The sequence below is a fragment of the Peromyscus californicus genome, unplaced genomic scaffold (genome assembly GCF_007827085.1).
Source record: "Peromyscus californicus insignis strain IS unplaced genomic scaffold, ASM782708v3 Scaffold_4__1_contigs__length_199733344, whole genome shotgun sequence".
Taxonomy (NCBI): Eukaryota; Metazoa; Chordata; class Mammalia; order Rodentia; family Cricetidae; genus Peromyscus; species Peromyscus californicus.
In genome coordinates, this window is record NW_026294562.1 from 164,785,888 (window position 1) to 164,811,556 (window position 25,669).

The following is a 25,669-nucleotide window of genomic DNA, read 5'->3' on the forward strand; positions in this document are numbered from 1 at the left end:
TTGGAGTTAGCTGATAATGTATAACAAACCACTAATAAAAGAAGCAAATATTTGATGACTCAAGACTCTAAGATTCACAGCTGGAGAGATGATGCTGAGGTCAAGAAAACTGCACTGCCCTTATTGAGGACCTGAGTTCAGTTCCAAGACACAAAGCAGGTAGCTTATAGCAATATATAACTATAACTCCATGGGAACCAATGAGCTCTTATGACTTCTGAAGGTACTATACACAAAAATATGGACACACACACACACACACACACACACACACACACACACACACAACAGCTACCTCCACTACTATTACTACTCCTAATACTTCTACCACTTAATATCTAAAAAAAAAAAACCTCTAAAATTCATTAACAGGATTTATTCTGTGACAACACTCAGTCATTAACACATACAAGAACAGGAAAATAAATACCACTCTTTATATATAAATAAATTTAAGAATTTATTCCCATGGAAACAGCCCTGGAGGGAAACCGGCCATTTTCTCCTAGAATACTTCATCAAAGGCTTCAGCTTGGGCTACTGTAAAGTGATTCTTCCAGTCACCAGTCATGCCTGGAAAATGTGAAGCAGATACATAGATGGGTTAATGATGATCTCAACACTGATCTCAGTCCTTCCTCCACATGCTTTTACCATCTGCTTGACAAAGTTAGTAAAGTGGAAGTACCAGTGACTTCCTGGAGAATATATCTTATTCTCTTGAAATAATATATATCAATCTTCTAAGTCTGTGGTGATAATGTAACCCCTTATTCTCTCTCATCATATCAGCTATATATTCTAATAGCTTCCACACTAGCTCTACCTTTTAGATGTTGAGATTATTCTTGCTTCCCACTATACCTGCATCCATCACACTGTCCAACTACTCAACAGAGTTTCTTATCTCAATTATCCAAACAGATTTCAATTGTTCTTAATTTTAGTGTACACTTTTAAAAGTCCTATAAAACATGCAAGCAACTTTTAAAAGATCTTTAAAATTAAGTTTAATTGTATGTGTGTAAGTATATATGAATGCAGGTTTCCTGCAGAGCTTTAAGGCATAGGATCCCTTAAGCTGGCGATGCACATTGTTGTGAGTTACATGCCAATTATCTTGATGTTTTCATCAGATGCAAGAGACCCAGATACTGCCAGTTGAGAACATTCTAAGATTTCTGTTTTCAATCAGCATGGTGTCTGGTGATGCATGAAGACATACATGATCTCTTCACCAGACTTGGTTGTCACCACTCCTTTCTAGTATGTCTTTAGTTTTGACATTAAAGATGACAAATTGTCCATCTCTATTATTGAATTGTGTGTTCCTTTTTTCTAGAATGCTGATGTCTTCCATATACTCACTTCTTGTTCTTTGGTTTCCTAATTTATACAACTGTGACCACCTCTTTCTATCTTCCCTTCATGTAGTATTCTGCAGGCCCCATCCTTGCTGTCTTTTATTTCATAACTCTGAAATTTTGATGAATTTTCTTTTTGTAAAGATACCTCAAATATGTATCTAATATATTTAAACTGTAACATGATTTTTTTCATCAGCAAAGGCTTCATTCATCAAATAATAACAGACACATAGAACATACTCAGTACGGAATTGTTGAAAGCTTTTATGAATAAGGAAGGAAGGTACTGGTCTTGTTTTCATTTTGCTGATGAGGAAAAATTAGTCCTTGAGATGATACACAGATTGATAGTGATGGATATAGACTTGAAGCCAAAAAGACTGATAGCAGAAGTCATGCTATTCCTTATCACGTTGTATTCCTTATGTATCATTTAAGTTAACTTTAAATTCCCAGTGGTATTATTAAAGAAAAATATGCTGTTCAGAATTAAATAGTAATTATTGATGCAAAATAATATTCCATTAATTGATATGACTATAAGAGTGTCATCTGTTAAGATGGGAACCTATCAGTATCCATTGCTACTCTCACGTTTGTTATTTTCTTCATTATTGGAATAAATTTCTTTATTGTTTCCCATAGCACCCCTGGCTCTCGATAAGCCAGACTGGATGCTGAGCTACCAGAATCTCAGTCAATTCAGCGTCTGCCCATATTGATTGAATCAGTCCAGATGAGAAAATCATCTTTGTCTTTGCAGGTACAGACATGAAGTTGTAAGTCAAATTATGTCAAAATCCTGAGCACATTATAAGCGTATATTTCTCTTCATTTGTTTGTCTTAAAAATCTCTTCAAACTCTCATGTGTCGGGGGACAGGATAACCCTAATTTTTGGTGGCTTAAGTCTTGTTGGAAAGGAACTTCCTCATAGTTATGGATGCTGCCAGTCTCACAAAAGTTTGTTGTCCAGTCTTTCCTGATTTTTTATTGACCTGCAGATAGTAGGCTTTATTTTAGGTCTTCTTCCCTCTGTGTCTCAGATTAATGCCTTCTAAGGACATGAGTGAAAATGATTAATGGCTCAAGCATTCTATTTATGAAACATCCAATGTGAAGTATTGAGGTCCAAAACCTATGAAGTTTGTCAGAAGATGTTTTCTTCCACATGTCTTCATTGTGACAATGTCTTTATAAAAGTTCTGTCTACTAAATATCAGATGAATGAGAATGACTATTTCTCTAGTCTGCAGTATCTAAATTTGAAATCATAATGATCAAAATTGTTTGTACATAATTATTACTTGAAGCTTAAAACCAAATTCATCCCACCAAGTCAAATGATTGAGTCTCCCAGGTAAAGAGTAGCTCTTCAGAGGCAAAGAAAGGAATTTTTCTTGGATCCTGAGAAGAGCATCTAAAGAACAGTGAAAATAGGTCTAGAGAATTCCTCCCACTTAAGGTCAGTATAACAGTTAGCAAAGCTTTTCATGCATTATGATTTAGGGAATTAAGTATCTACTGGTAAGTAATTCAATTAATTTTAGAATTAATCTTTGATTGCTCATACCTTCAATTTTAAAAAAATGGAACTAACCTGATGTAGGAATTGAAAAGACCAACATTATGCTCATGCATCTTATTCTTTTAAAAGTATTTCCCAGATATCCATCTCAGCAACCTCTATTATGAAGTCATGAATCAGGGTGAGGTAAATAAGGAAGTTGGTCTCCCTCTTCAATGACCTGGTTTCCAGTGGGACTCATGGCTTATATTTTTGGTTGTGAGCCTAGCCTTTAATGGCTGAGCTATCCCTCCAGCCCGACTCATGGCTTATAATGAGTGTGAGTACAAGAAAAATCCCCACAGTAAAAATTATCTTCAAATGTAGAAGAAATGGATGTCATATATAGTCACTATAATAAATTACAAAGGACTTACAGAGTCAGATCAATTTTTTTTGACAGAAATAACATACATGACACACGAAAAATACTATCTTTTGAAAGAGACTTAACTACAATTCCATTGTGGTCTCATCCTAGAAGAGTCTACATGGAAAAGAGGAAATGACAGATATCTTCATGGAATTGTGTCCTTAATTCTATTGCATCAGCTCAAGTGTGTTTCTGACAAAACTTTTTGTTGTTGTTGTTTTTTATTTTTTGAGACAGGATTTCTCTGTGTAGCTTTGTGCCTTTCCTGGAACTCACTTTGGAGGCCAGGCTGGCCTTGAACTCACAGAGATCTGTCTGGCTCTGCCTCCCAAGTGCTGGAATTAAAGGTGTACACCACCACCACCCGGCCTGACAAAACTTTTACATGTTAGTTCCCATAGCCTTTCCCTATTAAACAAACCACTTCATTCCTTTTGGCATTTCATTAAAGCCTTTTATGTATACATAATGTTTTGCCTCTGCCAAATTCTGATTCATTGCAAGAAATCCAAGAATGGGTAACTTCTCTTCTTATGTGGTACCTTCAGTTCTAGTGCAGACAACTCTGTCTCCATAGAGTCTGGAGCACAGCAGTCTGAGTTTATCTGTCAAAAGTAGTGGATTCTCCAAAGGTCTCAGTCCATAGTATATAGATGACCATATTTTTGAGGGTGACATGTGTGTGTGCTCAAATCTGAGCCCAAACTTCCTCTTGTGAGGACACTAGGAGTATTGGATTAAATGCAATCTGGTAACCACTTTAACTTACTTCTCTATATGTATACTCCTGATGTCTTTATGTTCTATGACATGATCCTTATAATCTAGGTAGGGGAGGATTGGAGGTTAAGGCTGAAGCCTATAAATTATTGGAAGAAGAAAATTAAACCCATAAAACATAACTCTCCACTTGCTGCATGTATACCCATGTTCTTTACTTGTCCCCAAAGATCTGACATCTGATTCATTCCTTCTTCAATGCCAAGTCCCACTTCACTAATTATTTGCTAATTAGTTAAAGGTGACACTCGAGGTGTGATTCTTTCTGGCAAAGTTGTTTCTTAACTTTACAGCTATTAAACCATACCCGCAATCTGCACCAAGCATAGAGAGGTAGCACAGACATAGAGAAGATGTATATTCCCATTCCTGGAGAGGCATTCAGAACAAACTGAGTAGCCCTGACCCTGAAGCAATCCCATTTTAAGTTAGTAAACATCATCAGATTGTAACACTGGTAAATAATTTGCTCAGTCTTTATGGAGTCTATTCTCAGCCTAGTGTGGGACAGCAATCTTGACATGTTCGACATCTTTTCCAGCCATGAATGGAAGTTTTTTTCTGTGGTTATCATCCTAGGTATATGTTTGGCCCTATGCACTACATGTTTTCTTTAGATTTTTATGATATAAGAATCCTTACCAGGCCTCATTGCAACACGTCTACCCTTTTGTTTTCCATTTAGGGTATTGGACACAACCATCTGCAAACCCAAGATGCTCACTCAGAACAAATCAATTTTTTCTGAGCTACTGAAGCCCACATCATCACCATGGAATGACTCTTCTGTAAGGTCTGTGAGAAACTATGATATGATGAGCAATGACTTCGGAAACATTCCCAACTTTTTCTTAGAATCTTTTTAAAACACCAAGCTCTCCACATGTTCTGACATCATTTAAAGCTCAAAAATTTCTTCACCTTTTCTCAAGAGAACCAGATCATTAGCAGCCACATTTTTTGTGAGGAGACTGAAATTGGACATTTTATTTTCCTTCATGGCTTAGAAGGAGCTGTACTTGAGGACCATATCCAGCTCATCTGGCTCTAATCTTTTTCCTAGGAAGTCATAAATCTTCTTTATGATGCTCTTTGTGTCCTAAAAGAAGAAGAAACAAAAATGAAGGTAATCAACAGAAAGCTCTGAGAGAACAGATACAGAGATGGGAACTATCACTGGAGGATGAAAAGGGACATGAAGGAAGAAATGGCAACATTAAATGAGAAAACACTGAAAAGGTTTTAGGAAAGATACAGGCAATGTTGAGAGAGTAGGAGTCCCACAGCATTTGTATATTGTGTGGGCTTGAAATGTGGCTGATCTGTTACCCTAAAAGACAGAGGCTGAAATTTCTTCTAGGGAGGGGAGGATATTAGAGACAGGGTCTCATAACTAATACTGTTCTCAAACTTACTTCAAAGTGGATGAATTCCTTGAACATCTTATCCTCCTGCTTCTATCTCTGTAGTGATGTGTTCACAGGTACGTGACAACCCACCTACTAAATGCACTGGGGTCTTTATTCTTGAGAAGTGTCGTAATATAGGGCCCTGTCTCATGGGATGGAAGTTGATCTGGAGTACAGACTGACTTCAAACTCAAAGAGATCAGAGATCCACAAACATGCCTTTGGCACCTAAGTGCTAGCATTAAAGGTGTGCACCACCATACTCAATCTGCCCTGTGGTGTTCAAAGATACTTATAAAAATAATTCTAGACAATTGTCCTTGAGAAATAAGGCAATACGCACAAGAATTTGAGAGAGGTTAATGTTTACACCATGTAATATTGTATCCTATGGGTAAATGAGAATAATATACTTTTACACTTTCATAAGACTGATGATAACAATAATTATTACTTGGGGGTACTTCTCTAGATGAAATTCTATACAGTCTAATTAAATAAGAAACACAGAGCCAAATACAGGGATGAAAGCCTTAGAAAGCTATCAGAAAGCTAGTGATAGCCACCAACTAACTTGAGCTCATCATGATGCCGTAGCTTCCCAAGAGAACCAGCTTCTTCCTGTCTAACCTGCAACTTTATTGCCTTGCTCTTCTGCCTTCTCATTGGCTCTTAGCCCAGCCACCTCACTTTCTCATCACTGCCTGTCTACACAGACCTCCAGGTCTCTATGGTTGGCACTGGAATTAAAGGTGTGTGTCACCGTGCTTTGCTGAGTCCTTGAACACACAGAGACTCTGCCTGCCATGTGATAGGATTAAGGGTGTGTGCTACCACTGCCTGACTTCTGTTTATGGCTGGCTATGACCTCTGATCTCCAGGCAAACTTTATTTATTAGCATAAAAATAAAATATCATCATATTTCAGCACAAATAAAATATCACCACATACTTCTGGGAGATAATAGTTTGTTTTGAGTTTTACCTCATGTTCTAATTCAGATGGGCATCACACTCACAGATATCATACTTCAGATATGCATATCCTGGAATTACAACTGTGCACTGTCACAAGTGGGTTAATATTAGAAAATAGTCACAAGAAGGGAGCATCTTGGATTGTGCTTTGAATTCCAGTTCTTTTCCCAGGGGTCTAAGTGTATCATTGCCTCAAAACTTTTATTATATATTTAATATTAGAATCAGTTAATAATTCATGGGAAGGTAAGCAGCTATGTCAATAACAGAAAACAAATATGTTGAATGGTTTGACAGAAAACTTATGGGAAACTGCACTACAACGCAACAGAGATATCTGAGCAAGGAAGTTTCCTGAGGAATATTGAATTTTATGATGAGAAAGTAAAAGATTTTCCAAAAGACAAAAGAGTCTTTAGTATTGCTACTTATGTGGAAACTTTCTGTTCCTGGATGACAACATTAAGAGATCAAATTCCTTTTGAATATTCCAATTTTCCTGTTTTTGTTGCTCCTCAAAATTTTTCATTAAGAATTATTTTTTGACTACTGCCAGGGAAGTAGGTAGGCTGACTGCAGATTTTTACTTTTCACTGTGTTCCTCCAGATTCAATTCACCAGTCTCATGCCCAGTTATGACACAGAAAATCTGTGGCAACTCCCCCCACTCACCTAGAATGGATTCCACAGACCTTCTAACCTCATTCCTCCAATTCATTGTACTATCCCAATATCCAACTCCAACAGGCCCTCTTTGGGAAACCAAAGACCACTCTGGCCAGGGAAGAGGTAAGCTAACTACAGATCTTCACCTTCCCCCTCATTCCTTTAAGACCAATTGTCTAGCTTTTCTACCAGCTCTGTAGCAGAACACCTATTTAGCCACCCACATCCCTAGTGGATCTCCAAGACACCTCCTAACATTCCAACACCAATGCATTGATTTGTTCCACACTTCAACTCCATCATGCATTTCCTGGGAACCCACAGAACAAGCTGGGCAGGGAAGCAGTTACACTAAATGCAAATCTTCACATCTCTATTTGCTCCTTCAAGTCCAGTCTCCTAGTCTCATTCCCAGTTCTGTGTAGAACAGGTGCTACAGTCTCCCTCCTACAAATGTCCCTGTCTCATGTTGATAACACAAGTCTTGAGCCCCAAAGTTCTTTCTCCCTTCACATTGTTTTGTCGTAGCAAATCCTGTAAGCACCTATAGGCCACCCTAACCAGGGAAGTAAATAGGCTGACTGCAGATCTTCATTTCTTTCTTCATTCTTCCAAGTCCATCCCTCAGTCTCTCAAAAGCTTTATATTGAACTTCTGCTGTGGCCTGACCTCAATCAGTGGCCACATTCTCTTAGTTAGTTACTAACTAAACAGCTCCTGTGGAAAACTCTGCTCTCTTCCCTTTTATGAAGGTTCTAATGACCTCCTTCTATGTGATCCCCATTCCTAAGTGTCAGCTTTCTATAACTGGAAACATTTAACCTGGAACTCCCAGTGTCTACATCTATCAGGATCCCCGAAGAATTTCCTATAAGGTAAAACACAGTCACCACACTCTCCTAAGTACCAGGCAGAACAACAAAAAATTAGGAAGGAGGAACCAACCCAACAAAGACAAGACCAGATATCACCACGTAGAATTATAGTTTTTCCCAATCCCAGATGCTTAGATGCCAACCTAAAAGCACAGTTATTAACATCCAAGACAGTGTGTTTTCAGTAGAGCCCAGAAACCATACTACAACAGGCACTGAGTAATTCAACATACCTGCAAAACAAGAAAATGACCCTAAAATAGCCTGTATGGAGATGATAGAGGTCCTTAAAGAGGAAAAGAATAAATCTCATAAAGAAATCTATGAAAATACAAACAGTGGAAGAAAATAAATAAACCATTCTAGACCTGAAAGTAAAAATAAAATCAATCAAGAAAACCAAAATTGAAAGAAATCTGCAAAAGAAAAAATAAGGAACTTAAGCAGGAAGCTCAAATGTGAGCTTCATGAATAGAATATAAGATATGGATGAGAGAATCTCAGACACTAAAGATAAAAATAGAAGAAATGGATATATTTGTCAAAGAAAAGGTTAAATCTAAAAAATACCCACTGCCAGCCGCCACGATGACAAACAACATGTGAAGATGCCGGTAAGCCACGAGCCATGTGGCAAGGTATAGATTAATGGAAATGGATTAATTTAAGCTGCAAGAACAGTTAGCAAGAAGCCTGCCATGGCCATAGAGTTTGTAACCAATATAAGTCTCTGTGTTTACTTGGTCGGGTTTGAGTGGCTGTGGGACTGGCAGGTGAGAGAGATTTGTCCTGACTGTGGGCCAGGCAGGAAAACTCTAGCTACAAATGGCGCCCAATGTGGTGGCAAGAGTTTCCACCTAAAACCTGAGAAAAAAGATTCTAAAACGGAGCTAAAAACAGTTCCTAGTTGTCTCTTTCAAGTTAGCGGCAGCCTGCCGGTTTGAGCTACTGGCGGTTCCTAGTGTGCGTGCATGCTCGACCTGCAGTATGGTGGGAATGAGGCCTCTGTAAGTGGCACATTAAGCTGTGTGGTGGATTTAGCCTTTGCTAGTACAAAAAAAAAAGAGGTTTCTGGGCTGTACGCTGCTTTGATAGAAGCATAGACCCACTATTTCTGAGAGTTGATGGCTCCCAGAGCTGGCAGAAAACGTACCACTGCCATGTTGGGAAGCTGAAGTGGGCAGAGCCAGCAGCCATAGCGCCAGCGCCGTTTCAGGCTTAGAAGGCTGCAGTTTAAAGCAATAGGCTCAAGCTAATATGAAAAAATAAGCCACATAAAGATGAATATTACACAGAGAATCTGGATTGTGTTGTCTTTGGGATTTTTAACTGCAGAAAAATATTTGATCATAAAAGATGTTGAGTTAAACCAATATGTATATTTTAAAGATACTATGACTTCAAAATTTGGATATAAGGATATGTTGTTTTGGAAAGGAGACTCTGCTTTTGTTCCCACAGAAAGCCAGAGGCTATGGATTTGTTCCAGATTAAGATACATCAGGTTTGACCAGCCAAGACCCCCTGAAAGGTCTCCGATTACACCATGGCCCAGATGATCCAATATCCAGAATGGTTTCAAGGCAACTGGCTCAGATGATACAGCCTCATGGACTATTCCATAATTCTAAAATTTTCTTTGTGTCCCCATAAGATACAGTGCCCCCCTCCAGCAGGAAGTAGTAAGAGAAGCTACACCCAAATTCCCAAATATAACTTTGGGAAAAGCTGACTTTGGAGATGTGTAAAGGTTAAAACCTTCCTTTTTAAGAAAAGAAAAGGGGAAGTGCTGTGGAATGGTCTGTATGTCAAATGTGTTGCTGATTGGTCAATGAATAAATCACTGATTGGTCATTGGCTAGGCAGGAAGTATAGGTGGGACAAGGAGGAGAATAAAGCTGGGAAGTGGAAGGCTGAGTCAGAGAGACACTGCCAGCCACCATGATGACAAACAACATGTGAAGATGCCGGTAAGCCACGAGCCATGTGGCAAGGTATAGATTAATGGAAATGGATTAATTTAAGCTGCAAGAACAGTTAGCAAGAAGCCTGCCACGGCCATAGAGTTTGTAACCAATATAAGTCTCTGTGTTTACTTGGTCGGGTTTGAGCGGCTGTGGGACTGGCAGGTGAGAGAGATTTGTCCTGACTGTGGGCCAGGCAGGAAAACTCTAGCTACAAGGTTATCTGGGACAGTATGAACAGAACAAGTCTAATAATAAGAATAGAAGAAGAAGATGAAAACCCAGGTCAAAGGCACAGAAAACATTTTCAAAAAATCATACAAGAACATTTCTCTAACTTAAGGAAGATGCCTATCAAAGTGAAAGAAGCATACAGAACACCAAATAGGCTGAATAAAGAAAGTGAGTCCCTACAGCATGTAATAATTATAAAAAATCTAGATATAGATGTAGATGTAACCAACCGTCTTATTAAATAAAAAACACAGAACCAATGCAAAGAAGAAAGCTGAGAAGTCAGAGCTAAGAGCTAAAACCTTACCCTTCCTCCTGTGGTGGTCCTACCTCTCCAAAAGAGAGCTACTTCCTGTGTTAAAGTCTTTATATAGACTTTCTGTTCTGCCTTCTCATTGGTTGTAAACCCAATCACATGACCGCCTCATCACTGCCTGTCTGTATAGACCTCCAGGTCTTCTATGGTTGGTATTGAGATTAAAGGCATGTGTATCCAATGCTGGCTGTATTCCTGAACACACAGAGACTTACCCAGCTTTGCCTACCAAGTGCTGGGATTACAAGCATACGCCACCACCGCCCGGCTTTCCTATGGCTTGCTAATAGCTCTGACCCCCGGGCAACTTTATTTATTAACATACAAATGACATTTTAATACAAATAAAATATCACCATATATAGAGGACAAATTATTTATAGATACTTAAGTGCTTGAATAGTAGGATCACGTGGGGAGGGTGAAAGGAGAGAGACTTGGAGGAGGGACTATGAGGAGATACATCAAAAACTAAGGGACATTTGAGGGAACATATTCAACCTAATAGTAACTTCTTTATATATGTGAATGAATACACACAGACTATACACACACACACACACACACACACACACACACACACACACACACACACACCATCTAAATAATATAATAATGGGGAAGATGGTGTCCTAAATGGCCATCTCTTGTCACCATAGACTTTTCTATTTCTGAGATTTGTTTACACCTAATTGAGTTGTTGGCCAAAGAGATCTCATGGGAACTCCTAACAACGCAGGCTATAGGTTGCTCTTCACACTGATAGCAAGGTACTGTTGCTGAAGACAACACCTTTATAACTCATTGAACATGGAGATGCTTGGCTGGTGACTACAAAGAGTTTTTATCCCTACTTTCTAGCATCTTTGCAACAGGAATGTACTTTGCACACCATCAAAAAAGAAATGTAAACATGAAGCCAGCCACAAACCCTTTGATCTACAAGGGATTCTGCTGTAGTGCAGTCTTTTCCTACATTATGAATATGTATTATTCACATTGTTTAATAAAAAACTGACAGGCAGGTAGCTGGGCAGCAAGGTAAATGGGAAAGCCAAATTGAGAAGGATGGGAAAAAGAAGGTGGTGTCAGGAGAGCTGCCAGCCAACCACCCAGGAAGCAAGACATGCTAGAGGACAGGTAAAACCACAAGCCACCTGGCATTAATAGATTAATAGAAATGGGTTAATTTAAATGTAAGATTGAACTGATAACATGCCTAAGCTATCAGCTGAACATTTACAATTCATACTCAGCCTCAGATTCGGTTATTTGGGACTAGGAAGTTGTGATAGGAAATGTCCCTTTACATATAGTATTCCAATGTGTGGCTGAAATTTCCCCATAAAATCTGACAAAGTTTATAAAAGACTCCTAGAGCCCCACCCCCTCCCCAAGATAACCATTCCATGTGGCACTAGTGACCGCTGGAGCCATAAGCCCACCCTGCATCAATTAGGAAATTGTAAGGCCCCATCTCCTGACTGTGCAGACCAGTTCTCTGACCCCTAGAACCAGGGAATATGTTCCGTGCCCCTCCCCTTACAGCTCAGGCAGTGCAGCCCTAGAGCCCTACTTGCCAATCTAATAATCCCCTGCAACACCAGTGACAACAGTAGCTATAAGCCCACCCTGCACCAATAGGGAACAAGTAAAGCCCCATCTCTGGACAGTGCCGAACAGGTCTCTAGCCTTTAGGCCTTAGGGGCACATTTTGTGCCCCTCTCCCCAAGTCATTAGAGCCCCAGGAATAAGGGAGCCATATCTGCCCTGCCCCCTCTCCAAGTCAACCATCCCCTATGGCACCAGTAACCACTATAAGTGTACCGTGTACCAACTGGGAATAGCTGCTCCCCGAGACAGAGCCCACTAGTGCCAACTAGACTAAGAGCTGCTCCCTGAGACACAGAGTCCAACATCACCAATTGAACCAAGAGCTCCAGTTAGATCAAAAGTATCAGTTGGACCAAGAGAGTCTCCCTCAGACATAGACACTGCTTAAACCAAGTCGAGGAAGGTAGATGCAAATGCAAAAATACAGTCAACAACATAAATACCAACATGACACCATCAGAACATAGTGGTTCCACATTAGCAAGACTTGAACATCCTAACACAGAAGAAGCAGAAGAAATTGACCTTAAAAATGACTTTAAGAAGATGATAGAGGACATTAAAGATGAAATGAAAAATTCCCCTAAAGAAATTGAGAAAAAGACAAACAAAAAATTGGAAGAAATCAATTAATCCCTTAAAAAGGGATAATAAAAAGCAATTAAACAGGGTTAGGACACAGTTCAAGATTTGAAAAATGAAATAGAGGCAACAAAAAAGACAAATTGAGGGAATGCAGGAAATAGAAAAACTGAGTGAATGAGTAGGAAACACAGATGCAAGCATAACCAACACAATGCAAGAGAAGGAAGAGAGAAACTCTGGCACTGAAGATATGATAGAGGAAATAGATTCATCAGTGAAGGAAAATACTAAAGCCGACAAACATATAACACAAAATTTCCCAGAAATTTGGGACAATATGAAAAGACCAAACCTAAGAATAATAGGGATTGAAAAAGGATACCAACTCAAAGGCACTGAAAATATTCAACAAAATCATAGATGAAACATTCCCAACCTAAAGAAGGAAATGCCTATAAAGATACAAGAAGCTTACAAAATGCCAAATAGACTGTATCAAAAAAAAAGTCCCCTTGCCAATTAATAATCAAGCCACTAAACATACAGAGAAAAGAAAAAAATATTAAGAGCTGCAAAGGAAAAAGGCCAAATAACATATAAAGGCACACACTTCAGAATAACACCTGACTTCTTAATGGAGACTCTAAAAGCCTGAAGGTCCTGGTCAGATATTATGCAGACACTAAGAGACCATGGATGCCAACACAGACTATTAAACTCAGCAAAACTCTCAATCGCCATAGAGAGAGAGTAAAGAAAATATTCCATGATAAAACCATATTTAAACAATACCTATCCACAAATCTGGCCCTTTAGAAAGCACAAGAAGAAAAATTTCAAACTAAGGAAGTTAGATATATCCATGAAAATACAGGCAAAGGATAATCCCACATCAACAACTACCAAAGAAGAGAAACACAACAGTACCAAAAAATAACAGGAATTAACAATCACTGGTCATTAATATCTATGAATATTAGTGGTCTCAATTTGCCTATAAAAAAGTAGCAGGCTAACAGAATGGATACGGAAACAGGATATTTCCTTCTGCTGCATAAAAGAAATACACCTTGACTTCAAAGCCAGATACTACCTCAGAGTAAAAGGTTGGGAAGAGATTTTCCAATCAAATGGACTTAAGAAGCAAGATGGTGTAGCTATCCTAATATCTAACAAAATATAATTCAAATTAAAATCATTCAAAAGAGATCGGGAAAGACACTACATATTTATCACAGAGAAAATCCATCAAGATGAAGTCTTAATTCTGAACATTTATGCCCCAAACATTACTAAAGCTTAAATTGCACTTCAAACCCCACACACTAGTAGTTGGAGATTTCAACACCCCACTCTCACCTCTGGATAGATATGCCAGACTGGAACTTAACAGAGAAAGAAGGGACCTAATAGAAGTTATGACTCAAATGGACTTAATAGATATCTACAGAACACTCTGCCCTAACAAAAAAGAATATACCTTCTTCTCAGCACCCCATGGAAACTTCTCTAAAATTGACCAAATGGTCGATCACAAGGCAAATCTCAACAGATACATAAAAAATTGGAATAATCTCCTGTATTTTATAAGACAACCATGATGGCTTAAAGTTAGATTTCAACAAAAGAAAAATTACAGAAAGCCTACAATCGCATGGAAATTGAATAATCCCCACTGAATAAACAATGAGTCAAGGAAGACATAAACAAAGAAATCAAAGATTTCCTAGAATTCAATGAAAATAAAAGTAAAAAATACCCAAACTTGTAGGGCACTATGAAAGCAGTGCTAAGAGGAAAATTCATAGCACTAAATGCCCACATAAAGAAGATGGAGAAATCTCACACTAGTGACTAAATAGCATACCTGACAGTTCTAGAACAAAGAGAAGCAAATTCACCCAGGAGAAAAAAATACCAGGAAATAATCAAATTGATTATATTTGTATTATTTGTATTGATTATACAGTACAAAGAAACAATGAAACAACGAGTTGTTTCTTTAAGAAAATCAACAAGATATACAAGCCCTTATCCAAATTAACTAAAAGCAGAGAGAGAGAGAGAGAGAGAAAGAGAATGCAAATTAACAAAATCAGAAATGAAAATGGAGACGTAACAACAGACATCGAGGAAATCCAGACAATTGTCAGGTCATACTTCAAAACCTGTACTCTACCTGAAAGAAATGGACAATTTTCTGGATAGGTACCACATACTAAAGTAAAATCAGGACCAGATAAACAATTTAAATAGACCAATAATCTGTAAGGAAATAGAAACAGTCAGTAAAAGTCTCTCAATCAAAGGAGAAAAAAAACCCAGTCCATGTGGTTTCAGAGCAGAATTCTACAAGACTTTCAAAAAAGAGCTAATACCAACATTCTTCAAATTGTTCCACACAACAGAAATAGAGGAACATTAATAAACTCTTTTTATGAGGCTACAGTTGCTCTGATACTCAAACCACCAAAGATGCAACAAAGAAAGAGAATTACAGACCAATCTCCTTTGTGCACATTGATGCAAAAATACTCAATAAAATATTGGCAAACCTAATCCAAGAACACATGAAAACTTATCCACCATAACCAAGTAGGCTTCATCTCAGAGATGCAAGGATATTTCAATATATGCAAATCTGCTAATGTAATGCACCACATAAATAAACTTAAAAAAGAAAACCACATGATCCTCTCATTAGATGCTGAAAAAGCCTTCAACAAAATCCATCACTCTTCATGATAAAGGTCCTAGAGAGATCAGGAATACGGAACATACCTAAACAAAATAAAGGTAATTTTCAGCAAGCCAACAGCCAACATCAAATTAAATGGAGAGAAAATCTAACCGATTCCTCTGAAATCAGGAACAAGACAAGGCTGTCCACTTTCTCCATATTTATTCAACATAGCACTTGAAGTTTTAGCTAAAGCACCAAGACAACAAAACAGGATGAAAGGGATAGAAATTGGAAAGAGAGAAGTCAAACTTTCAATATTTGAAGATGATATGATAGTGTACATAATTGACCCCAAAAATTCTGCCAAGGAACTCCTACACCCCATAAACTCCTTCTGTAATGTGGCAGGATATAAGGTTAACTCAAAAAAATCAGTAACCCTTCTATATACAAATAATAAATGGGCTGATAAAGAAATCAGAGAAACATTGCCCTTTGCAATAGCCACAAATAATATAAAATATCTTGAGGTAACTCTAACTAAGCAAGTGAAGGACATGTATGACAAGAACTTTAAGACTCTGAAGAAAGAAATTGAAGAAGATATCAGAAAATGGAAAGACCTCCCATGCTCATGGATAGGAGGATTAACATAGTAAAAATGGCAATCTTACCAAAAGCAATCTACAGATTCAATGCAATCCCCATCAAAATCCCAACACAATTCTTCACAACTTTGAAAGAACAATACTCAACTTCATATGGAAAAACAAAAAACTCAGAATAGCTAAAAGAATCCTGTACAATAAAACAGCTACTGGAGACATCACAATCCCTGACCTCAAGCTCTACTATAGAGATATAGCAATAAAAACAGCTTGGTACTGGAATAAAAACTGATATGTGGACCAATGGAATCTAATTGAAGACCCTGACATTAATCTGCACAACCATGAACACCTGATTTTTGACAAAGAAGCCAAAACTGTACAATGGGAAAAAAAAGGCATCTTCAACAAATGGTGCTGGCATAACTGAATGTCAACATGTAGAAGATTGCAAATAGATCCATATCTGTCACCATGCACAAAACTCAAGTCCAAGTTGATCAAAGACCTTAACATAAATCCAGTTACACTGAACTTGATAAAAGGGAAAATAGGAAGAAGTCTTGCATGTATTAGCACAGGAGAGCACTTCCTAAATATAACACCAGTAGCACAGACACTGAGAGCAACAATTAATAAATGGGACCTCCTGAAACTGAGAAGCTTTTGTAGGGCAAAGGACACAGTCAATAAGACAAAATGACAGCCTACTGATTGAGAAAAGATCTTCATCAACCCCATATCTTACAGAGGGCTGATCTCCAAAATATGTAAAGAACTCAGGAAACTAGACATCAAAATACCTAAAAATTCAATTAGAAAATGGGCTACAGAGCTAAACAGAGAATTCTCAACAGATTTATCTCAAATGGTCTAAAGACATTTAAGGAATTGCTCAACATCGTTAGGCATCAGGGAAATGCAAATAAAAATGACTATGAGATACCATGATCAAAAACACTGAAGACAGCTTATGTTGGAGAGGATGTGGAGCAAAGCAAACACTCCTCCACTGTTGGTGGGAGTGCAAACTTGTACAGCCACTCTGGAAATCAGTATGGTGATTTCAAAGAAAATTGGGAATCAATCTTCTTTAAGACCCAGCTATAGCCTTCTTTCGCATATACCCAAGGAATGCTCAATCATACTACAAGGACACATGCTCAACTGTATTCACAGCAGCATTGTTCATAATAGCCAGACCTAGAAACAACCTGGTGTCCCTCAAACAAAGAATGGATGAAGAAAATGTGGCACATATACACATTGGAGTGCTACTCAGCAGTAAAAAAACATTACATCATGAAATTTTCAGGCAAATGGATGGAACTAGAAAATATCATCCTGAGTGAGGTAACCTAGACTCAGAAGGACAAACATGGTATGTACTCACTCATATGTGGATACTAGATTTCAAGCAAAGGATATCCAGACTGCTACAGGCAGCTCCAGGGAGGCTAACCAGCAGGGAGGATTCTAGGAGGAATGCATGAATCACCCAGAGAAGAAGAAATAGATGAGATCTACATGTGCAAACTAGGGGTGAGGGGCTAATGGAGGGCAAGGAATGAGGGATGAGAACATAGTGGAATGGCAGGTTTGAGCTGGAACAGGAACAGACTGGGAGAGCAATGAAAGAAATAACATGATAAATGAAGACATCATGGGAATAGGGAGAAACAGGGTGCTAAGGAAGTTCCCAGGAATCCACAAGGATGACCCCACTTTAGACTATTAGCAATAGTTGAGAGGGTGCCTGAACTGGCCTACTTCAGTAATCAGATGGATGATTATCCTAACTGTCATCATAGAACTTTCATCCAGTGACTGATGGAAGCAGATGCAGAGATCCACAGCCAGGAGCCAGGTCGAGCTCCAGGAGTCCAATTGATGAGAGAGAGGAGGGATTCTATGAGCAAGGGGCATCAAGATCATGATGGGGAAACTTACAGAGATGGCCAGCCAAACTAGTGGAAATGCATGAACTGTGGACCAACAGCTGTGGAGCCCCATGTTACTGAACTAGGCCCTCTGGATAGGTGAGACTGTTGTTTAGTTTGAACTGTTTAGGGGGCCTCCAGGAAGTTGGTTCAGGATCTGTCCTGGTGCTTGAGCATGCTTTATGGAGCCCAGTGCCTATTGTGGGACAACTTGCACAGCCTTGTTGCAGGGAAGAGGGGCTTGAACCTGTCTAAACTTATTGTACCAGGCTCAGCTGACTCCCCATGGGAAGGCCTTGCCTTGGAGGAAGGGGTAATGTGGGTTGGGTTGGGGGTGAATGCAGGGGTGCAAGAGGAGGGAGGAGAGGGGGATCTGTGGTTGGTATGTAAAATGAATATAAAATTTCTTAATAATAAAACTTTCTTAGTAATAATTGAAAAAAGGAACCTAGACACACAAGAATGTAGTCAAGCATTGCTGATAGAGACTTATTTGCCAGTGGTCTTGGTTTGCTGGCAGTGAGCACAGGCATGGCTTCTTTAAGAGATGACTTTCAGGCTTAGTGTTAGCAACAATAATGGGCAGTGGCTCTTTTAAGAGGCCCTACTACCAAATACTTCCATGGGTCTTATGAGCAGCTGGCAGCATGCTACTATGTGGCAGCATGGAACTAGAAACTTCCCAGAGATCATGAAGTAAACATGTCTCCCAAAGCTGATGGTAAACATGCCTCTGACATGAGACTAGACTCTCAGGGAACCGAAGGGAAGGAGCTAGTATGAGCATTCTGTGATCTAATTTACATAGCACTTTTTTTGTTCATGGAGACAGAAAAGTTATCCATGTTTAGTAAGGACAGAATTTTAAAAAGAGGCTCTAAACAGGTCACAGTGTGTTTTAAAAATATGTATAGGCTTGGGAGAGAGAAAAAAAGAATATATATGGTCCTTGATTTAAAAATATAGTTTTTTTTAAAAAAGAAAACTCCTTAATCAGCCAGCCACATAAATACGGAAAACACACTGAGAGTCTGGATACTGTATGCTATTGTATTGTCTTTAAATTTTTGACTACTCATCAACAAATGCGAACTGCAAAGAAACATTTGATTATGAAAGTTGCTACATTAAACCAACCTATATATTTTAAAACTATTTTGACATCAAAATTTAAGTCAAAAGATATGTTACTCTGGGAAAGAAATTCTGATTTTATTTCCACAGGAAATGAGAGGCTCTGGAGTCATTCAGGGTTAAGAAAAATCAGGTTTGGCCGGGCAGTGGTGGCGCACGCCTTTAATCCCAGCACTTGGGAGGCAGAGTCAGGCAGATCTCTGTGAGTTCGAGGCCAGCCTGGTCTCCAAAGCGAGTTCCAGGAAAGGCGCAAAGCTACACAGAGAAACCCTGTCTCGAAAAACCAAAAAAAAAAAAAGAAAGAAAGAAAGAAAAATCAGGTTTGAATGAGAAAGACCCCCTGAAAAATCTCCAGTGGAAAGGGTTACCCAGCTGATGCAATGTTTGAGAGCCCCTCTGTTGCAATTCCCTCTGAGTTCTGCATCAGAACAACTTCAAGGCTGCTGGCTGAGATGATCCAGCTTCTCAGAATACTTCAATCAGAACTTGACCATAATCCTAAATTTTCTCAGGATCCCCAAAAGATAACCAGAAGTCAAAATCAACTGCAAATAGTCTGGAGAATTACACCCACATTCCCAATAACACATTATGATTGTCATTATTTGGAGGATTGGCTACAAGTTGTTATACATAATGGTCAGAAAAAAAGCCAAATGAAGGAGGTTAGATTCAGGAATCTTGTTCTGAAAAAGATAAAGGGGAGTATAGAAATGATAAGATAAAAGGGTAGACTATTGAATCTACTTTAATCCAAAGAAGCAAATATGAATCTTATGCATTTGATGTTGATATGGATTTTGGTTTATTGATACAAATTTAAAGTTAATTTTGTTATAATGTATGTATATTTCAACTCTTGTTTCAGGTATTATGTTTATGCTGCTAATTTTAAAATGTGATATATAGTTAAGAAATATAGATTAATAGTCATCTATAATAGCAAATGTATAGTTGTGTTAGGTCTTATAGGTATACATAGGTATATTTCATATAGATAGACAATCTTCAAAAACTTCAAAGACCTACAGAATATTTAAAATGTTTTAAGAACATAGACTTTTCTGACAGTGAGACAGTAATCAACAATTACTTCAAAGAGGATGATGGCATCAAAGAAATTCCATGTGGAGTTTGTTTTCTTTATGGCAAAAGCTATCCAGAGAGGTAAAGAAACTGCCATTGCCTCAATTGATAGCAGTTACTGTCTAAACTTGACCAGCAGGGTGCTAGAAATGTGACTGCTGAACTTTGCCAAGATAGTGTAGGACAGTCCTTCAATATTCCCTGCTTAACAGAAACGTCTGTCAGATATACTTGGCCTGTAGGCCAGCATTTAATGCCCCAGTGTTACAGATGAATTTTGGGTGACTGTCCAGGCAACCTGATGCCCCTGCCATTAGGTAACTTTTTACCCTTCTGGGGTCTTTGATGGAGTTGAAGACTAAATAGTTATAATTATAGTTTTCCTTAGTTATAATAGATAGTAAATTAGATACAAAATTTTAGACAGACCAAGATAAGATAGATAATTATTTTCTCTAATTTTGCCAAATGTAAATGGATCAGATATGATTACTCTAATTCTTACTTAATAACTGTTTTAGTTGTATATAGTTTTACTCTATTAAGGTGGAAACCTTCCCTTTTAATTAGACAAATAGGAAAAAATTATCTGTAACAATCCTTTCTATACTATGAATATGTATTACTCATATTGATTAATAAAGAGCTGACAGACCAGTAGCTGGGCAGGAAGTTAGGCAGTAAAACCAAATTGAGAATGATTGGAAGGAGAGCAGATTCAGGAGATATGCCAGCCAGCTGATCAGGAAGCAAGACATGGTAGAGGACAGGTAAATCCATGAGACACCTGACAATACATAGATTAATAAAAATGGGTTGATTTAAAAGTAAGACTTAGCTACTTACAAACCTGAGCTATCAGCCGAGCATTTATAGTTCACATTCAGCCTCTGAGTTAGTTATTTGGGACAAGGTGGTTGGGACAGGAAACTTCCTATTACATAGTCCTACCTGCAAGATAATCTAGGGCAATGATGCCACAAAGCTCATGAGAGTAACCATTGACATGATTGATATGAAAATAACTGATTTTACTTAAGGCCTACTCTATGAAATGGAACACACAGCTGACACTGCTTTGTGGACCAGAGACTAGACAGACTGGGAACCTAGGGTAAAACCAAATAATACTGGTCTGAAAAATTAGTGACAAAATGACTCCAGATGGTGATCTGCTATGCTCTGAATAGTGCTTTATACAGCCATCATCGGAGAAGTTTTCTCCCAAAGCAGTTGAGGAGAAAAATAGAGATCCACAGACAGAGAATACACAGAGTTTGAGATACTTTTGAACAATCAGCCCTAAATGGTATGTCTCTACCACATCTCTCACTTTAGAGCTCAGACAACTCTCAGGAGAAGGAAGAGTGTTAGAGGCAGAGAAGAGGGAGGACACTAAGAAAACATGACCATCCACATCAACATAAGAAAAGCTCATATGAACCCACAGATTGGGGCAGCATGGGAAGTGCCACACCAGTCTGCAACAATCCTCTGCTTATATGTTAGGGCCACAGATTAGTAATTTTGTGGTCTTCCTGGATGTATGATAATGTAGGTCTCCACTTTGCCTTCTCTTGTGCTGTTTTCCTTCTATTGGTTTGTCTCATCCAACTTAGAGGGCATATTATTTCATCATATAACACTTTATTTTGTAATATTTATTAAAAATGAATGAATGAAAACCTAGCCACTAGAGTAAAGATTAACAACTGAACTGTCTCTTATACCTGCTGGTAGAGGGAAAATCCACTGTCTCCAATGAAGTGACACTGGATATATCAACCACTGCAGGAAAGTCTTCATGTGAAGGAGTAGTTGACCAACATGTACTAGACTCCACAGTTTTGTGTGTGTGTGTGTGTGTGTGTGTGTGTATGTGTGTATATGCTTTTATTTGGTTGCAGTTCAGTGGGTTTTTTGGTTATTGTTTTATTTTGTTTTCTTTCAGGAGGAATTTTGTTTTATTTGGATTTTGTTTGGTTTTTCAGAAAGAATTTAAGGTTGTGTGGATAAGGAAGAGGAGAAAATTTGAAAGAAATTGTGGGAGAGAAAGAATACATTCAAAATGTATTTAAATTTAAAAATTGTTTTAAACAATAGAAATTTTTATAAAAGAAATAAAAATGAAAACAAAAAGTTACAGCTATCAGTAACCTTCATCATCACCAGAGTCTACTTCTAAAAGGTACACAGTGGCTGTAAGATTCTTTTCCTTTTAATTTAATTTAATTCTTCTTTTTCTTCTTAACTAAATTTTTGAACTAATCTAAGGATGAGAAGTGTTTTCTCTGACAGACTGCATATGTTTTTTCTTGTTCAGTAAAAATTATAATTGATATTTTTAATCTGTGATATATAAATGATGGTTATCTTTCACTGATAATTTCCAAACTACCTAAACTTTTGAGTTGCTAATCAAATGTGAATATATTTGTGCTTATATGCTTGGTGTCATTATTATGTGTCCATCAGTAGAGGGAAAAATTTTTAACTATATGAAAATAAAATACACAAATGAACTTAAAATTATTTCAATTAATGATCTTGTAAATCAATGTCTCTTTTAGCCAAGGTTGACCTCAATCCTACCATACAAACAAGGATAACCTAGATACCCAGTCACTCAGTGCTGTTCATGTGACTTCAGCACTTGTACTCTCCCATGATTCACAGATAGATTTCCTGTCTTTGTTCCTCTTCTTGCCATCAAGGGGAGATGACATACATTTGGGCACAACAGTGGAATGAAGCTGCTTTACCCATTCCCCACTGACCACAGGTGTATCAAATGTGTTCCATAGACAAAATTAAAAACCCTATAGTACAAATGTGAGCAACCCCACCCTATCCCATGGTGGAGTAGGATAAAGAAGTTGTGGGTGATGGACAAGGAGGCTGGAGAGAAAATTCCAGATGCAGCTCAAAAAAAGACATAGGGCATAATCTCACTTTTATTGACTCTTCATTGACCTACCACTGACATGGGGATACTGAAGAATGTGAGGTGCTGCATAGGGTTAGTTTGTGAGAAACTTTGTGATTGCGGTAAGAATTTAATCTACCTGTTTCATGTCTTCGTAGCTCAGTAGCAGGAAGTTGTCACTTTCTCTCATGGACAGCCAGGTACGGGTGTGCTCAAACCATGATCCACATAACACTATGTGAAGGGAAGAGAAAAGTGTTGATTATAAAGAATGAAAGTGAGGTCTGCCTGATATTCTTCTCCTTTCTGCAAATGGCACACAGCTTTACTAAGAAAAACTGTGTTTCCAGTATACAATGTGACATTTAACACATAACACAGATAGTGACCTGATTAAATCAAGTTCATTAGTAAACTTATCATCTCACAGCTTTACCCCTGATCCCTCATAGAGACATCCTCCTGGTGGGCTACAATAATGGAGACATATTTTGGGAAAAGCAATCATACCAATACAGTAAGCCAGAGGGGGCTTTGCATGGCCATATAAAGGTCTATCTTACCACTTTTGGAGGGAGAGCCCCTCACCCTGGCATCCACCTCTAAGGTTCCACCACTTCTCAATAGTGACTTCTCAATACCCTAGCCTCCTAAACACAGACTACTAGAGAACTTCCAGGAATATCATGCCACCTTCACTCCAAAGCTTCAATTACATTACCAGGGCTACTGTGATGTATTCTCAACAGTCACAGTGTCCTCACTGTTCTTGGTCTAGAGCTCTCTCTACATTTCTCAGGTGCCATTGCACACTTGCATTTTTCATGATCATCTGAAGACCTAACTGAAAGACCGTAGTCCTTCAGGCTTACACCCCCAAGCCTCAGGAAGAGAGAAACTTCAAGCACCAGGAAATGAGAAACTAAAAATCTAGTTCCCAGGGCAACCTGACTCAGCCACTACTCAATAACCCCTGTAACAATATAACAATGTAAAAAGATTTTTGTTAAGAGATGTGCTCAACTGTGACTGGGATAGTTGCAGGTGTTCCAGGAAGGACCACTGTGACCTTTGTGTAAGTTCCACTCCAGCCCTGATACCCCCCTTGAGGTTTACATAACTGTACCCCCTCTGTGATCACCCTGTGATCAGGCCATGAAATTGTATGGGAATTGTAATCTTATGGGGTTTATGGGTTTTTCCTTTAAAGCCCTTATGGGGCTGCAGTAAGATGCGACTCTTGCTCTTGGGAGCAGAGGAGCCCTTCTATATAGAAGATTAATAAATCCTCTTGCTGTTGCATCAACTGGACTGGAGTCTGGGTTCTTGGGGCACCCACTTGAGACCCTAAACTTTGGGGTCCAACACTAACTAAATCAAGTCAGAAGTGAAGTTAAGAGTTAAGCAAGGGTCAGAGCAGAAGGATACATGAATTCAAAGAATCTAAGATTTGATTGAAAGCTGGGGTCAAATGATCTACAGAGAAGTAGTAGAGGGAAGTGAAATGCACAATACATGACAGAATTTTTTATTGAAAGCTGGGTGAAAATGATCTTCAGAGAAGTAGTAGAGGGAAAATAAATTGCACAATACATGACAGAATTAAGCCACTTAAAGAGATTGAAAGCTGGGCTCAGGTGATGTCTTAATGGAAAATATTTGCTTTGCATGTGTGAGGACCTGAGTTTGAATCCTCAGGAACCATTCAACAATGGTGATGCAGTAAATTTGTTACCCTAGTGCGCCTTCTATGACAGCTAGGACCAGCTAATCTGGCACACACAGTAATGAACAAGAAGAAGGAGACTCTGTCTCAAACAAGGTAGAAATTATGGCTCAACACCTGATGTTGTTGTTTGTATTCCACACTCAAGCTTTGGCACAAGAATAGCCACATTTATACATTTGTAACCACACCATCGTAAACACACATACCTATGCACATCCAAAGAAAACCTAAAAGCCAACCCAAATGTGGCATACATGTGCAAGACTAAAACTCTGGAGGTCAAGACAAGAGAAGACCAGAGGTTCAATGTCTTTTTCTATTACATAGAAAATTTGTGGTCAACCTAGGATACAACAGATCCTGTCTGAAAACAAACAAAAAGGCAAAAGCATTTTAGGGAAAGCACTAAGCATAAGCTAATGACATATATGTAGCTGATAATTAACAGTGGTTCTGCCTAGAAAGTCATTTTAAAAGATATGTGTTTATTTGGAGTTACAATATCTCAACAAGGCTGCCTCCATCTTGATATGTAGACAAGCATGCTCTTGAACTATTGATTCATTTGAATCTGTCCCATGAATGTTGTGATTACAGACTTGCACCATACTAATCAGCCTGGATATTTACTATTTTGTTACCTTTTAATTGACGTGTATCAAGTGATGAGACCTAATGGACCTATCCAACAACAAACAACCACAAAATCTGAGTGTTAGTGGGGAGTAATTTTCAATTAGCAGATAAGTAAGTACCTGTCTCCTGGTCCTAGAAAAACAGAATGATTCAAAGACAGAGTTGGGAAGAATGTCATTTTGTATGACATTGGGAAGAAT

At 38.4% G+C, this 25,669-nt stretch overlaps 1 pseudogene; it reads right to left on the reverse strand.

The window, feature by feature from the left end:
* Positions 1-460: 460 nt before the first annotated feature.
* The window catches only part of LOC128125583 (sulfotransferase 2A1-like), a 53,338-nt pseudogene continuing 28,129 nt past the window's right edge, over positions 461-25,669 (reverse strand).